Raw genomic sequence first — 3,655 nt, 5'->3', positions numbered from 1 at the left:
TATACAGCGAGACTGAGAGAAAGATAGATAGGTAGATAGATAGATATATAGTACATATATGTAGTGTGTATATAAATATAGATAGATAGATATATAATACATACATACATATATGTGTGGTAAGAAGCTTGCTTCCCAACCACATGGTTCCTGGTTTTGTCCCACTGCGTGGCACTTTGGGCAAGTGTCTTCTACTATAGCCTCGGGCCGACCAAAGTCAAATTGATACACCTGCTTGTTAATACACCTGTCTTCGTTTTTTGTTTTTCTGTAAATTTCAACAATACACACAAACACACATACATATATGTATATATATTCGTATGTGACGGCGTGTGCACGCGAGGGAGAAAAATATGAGGAAGAAAGAATGTGCGTACATGTGTAAGCACATGTCATGTTCGTCGCCGCACAACTTAAAAACCGCTGTTGGTTTGTTTAATTCCTCATAATTTAACTGCTCAAATGAATCCGATGCAGGAATTACAAGATTTCAAAATAATATTTACTCGGGGGTGGTTGCTGTTGGCGATTTCTTCGACAAAATCCTTTCAGGTGGAACTCCAGCAAGGTCACAGTCCAATGACTGAAACATGTACAAGAATAATCCAATAATTTTTACATCGTTTTACAAAGGTACCAAAACCTCAACTTCAAAATAATTCTGTATAATTTCAGCCGATGAGAATCCACGAAAAAAAGGACAAAAATTTTCTAGGTGTCTCTCTTTTTTTTTTCCCTCGATTCTTTTTTAAACCTAGGAAAATTATCATCATGCAAAAACTATTTCCTTGTTTGTAAATTACCTAAATATGAGATTAAGTAAATGGCTCGTTGCCGTTGGCGCTTAGATAGAAAGTGAAGTGGCTTTTGATGTCTAGTGCGTTTATGTATAATTTGACTGAAGCAATTCCTTGTCATATACGATTGTCTCTTTATTGCGTAACTGAGCGAAGAGCCATCTGTTGGTTTTCGCGTTTATAAAGTTGGCCTCGGGTGATTTCGATGTCTAATGATTTATAAAGTACTTCGTGTTAGTAGCCGAACTGTAACTTAATTTAAAGTTATAGTTATTGTAAAGTTTCTTCTGTTTATTAATGAGGAAGTATTTATTAATTAATGATAAAATGTTTTAGACATATTTGACTCGACATCTAAATAAGATGAAATTTCTGTATTTTTATCGTGTTTGGATGGTGTGATTGTGGTGTTATCTGATCTTTCAACCCTCTAATGTCTAGAGGAAATTCTAGGAGTATAGACCTCCTTACTTGATAACAAATATCTTTTTCAAGTGTGAGATACGTCCTCATACTAATGTATATAGATTTTTTGTTATCTGTTTCTAAAAAAATTGTATAATTTTGTGGCTAGACTGATTTTTAAGTTTTAAAAAATGGTTGTAATACTTATTTTAATGATTGTACTAGGTAAAAAATATTGAATATTTTAAGGACTTTTCTTGAGCTATGTATGTTTATCTCTGGTGTTTGTGTCCCTAGCTAACTCAGGATTTCTCAACCATTTCTCAACCATTATCTATGGTCCCCTTTGATTACTATTTTATTTCGGTGGACCCCCATAACCATTCGATGTTTAAAAGCCAGTTTTATAGAAACTTCTTTCAAAATTCCTTTTATATTATTCTGCACCAGCTACATTAACTTCTGTTGGTTGAACCATATAAAACATTAGAGAAAGAAAGCTATCTATTTCTTGCAATAAACACGTGTAAAGAAGATATTTTCTGGGACTCTGAAAATAATGTAGATCCTTAATTTACCATTTTGTTGCTTGGACATATAGATCCCATTTGAGAACTACTGAGCTAGCCTATCATCTGTGCATAGTCCAATGCTTATGATGGCAATTTTGTTGATTAATACGTGTTAGGTATCTACACGTGGATGCGCAATGGCCCAGTGGTTAGGGCAGCGGACTCGTGGTCATAGGATCGTGGTTTCGATTCCCATACCGGTCGTTGTGAGTGTTTATTGAGCGAAAACACCTAAAGCTCCACGAGGCTCCGGCAGGGAGTAGTGACGAACCCTGCTGTACTCTTTCACCACAACTTTCTCTCACTCTTACTTCCTGTTTCTGTTGTGCCTGTATTTCAAAGGGCCAGCCTTGTCACACTGTGTCACGCTGAATATCCCCGAGAACTATGTTAAGGGTACACGTGTCTGTGGAGTGCTCAGCCACTTACACGTTAATTTCACGAGCAGGCTGTTTCGTTGATCGGATCAACTGGAACCCTCGACGTCGTAAGCGACGGAGTGCCAACAAGGCATCTACACCCATATAATCATATACCTCCGCTCAGTCGCACACCTTCGAGCTTATATGGAATCAATTCTCTGCGGCGAATATTTTTAACCAAGGAGGAAGCTTGAAAACTATATCTTTGTTCTAGCATACAAGATAATCTCTGTTTCGTCATCTTCCATAGTGATGCATGTCTAAGTGATCGGGTGGGGATTTAAATATTCAGGTTTAAAATACAAAACTCGAAGAACCACAATGAGGGAATCAAAATATAATTACCTTATTACCATTATTCAAATAATTGGCACTGCTACCATTATACCATTGTTGGAAGTCAGTTGCATTCTTAAGGTTGTAATTAATCTTACTTAAAATTTCCTTGCCAATTAATCCGATTTCGGATTTAGCGAGATAAATTAATCTCTATTTGACTGTGGTGATGTTCGAGGCTATGTTCACCGTATTGTCCTTAAGTATATCTAACGCCTCGCCTACTGCTAAGCAGCCTAATACAGTACCTTGCATACGTTTGCAGGGCCTAGAATGTGTGCATGCGTGGGTCTAAGCACTTGGGTGTGGAGCTGTTTGAGTAAATATGAGCGTACATCTTCATACGTTATATATATATATATATGCGTATATGTATATACAGAGACACACACACACATACTCACGCAGAGCCATACACACACACATGAATACATATATATATATATATATATATATATATATATATATATATATATTCATGTAAAGACGCAGTGTTGCGTAGTCGGCAGTGCCGTTAGCTAGAATGAAAGCCTCGACTCAACATTCACCTTCCAAAGTCATCCTGTCACTGTAAGGTCATCTACGGATTGTTGCCAAAATTTCTAACATCTTCTAGTTTAATTTCCTTATTTGGAAGTGAGTGGTAGTTTGAATGTGGGTGTAAGCGTCTGTTCTGCAAGAAGGGGAACCAGAGGGAGGGGCAAATAGAATCGGATAAGGTGAGATAAAGACTAAGAGAGGGAGAAAGAGAAGAAGAAAGAGTGAAAGAGACGGAACACTGAATGTCAAGGTAGACTGAGACACAGCATACACATACACACATACATACATACATATATATATATGTGTGTGTGTGTGTGTGTGTGTGTGTGTGTGTGTGTGTGTGTATCTATATATATATATATGTATATATATATACATATATATGCATATGCGTTTGTGCGTGTATGAATATATGTATGTATGCATCTATGTATGTATAACTGTCTGTGTGTTTGTGTGTGCGTATGTGTGTATGTATTTATGGGTGTATATGTGTATTGTTTAGATTCAGTTAGATAACAAGATGACATTTGAGAATGAAACACAGTGAACCATGTAAGGTGCCGTGAATATATAC

The sequence above is a fragment of the Octopus bimaculoides genome, chromosome 4 (genome assembly GCF_001194135.2).
Source record: "Octopus bimaculoides isolate UCB-OBI-ISO-001 chromosome 4, ASM119413v2, whole genome shotgun sequence".
In the NCBI taxonomy this organism is placed as follows: domain Eukaryota; kingdom Metazoa; phylum Mollusca; class Cephalopoda; order Octopoda; family Octopodidae; genus Octopus; species Octopus bimaculoides.
This window is presented reverse-complemented; position numbering follows the sequence as displayed.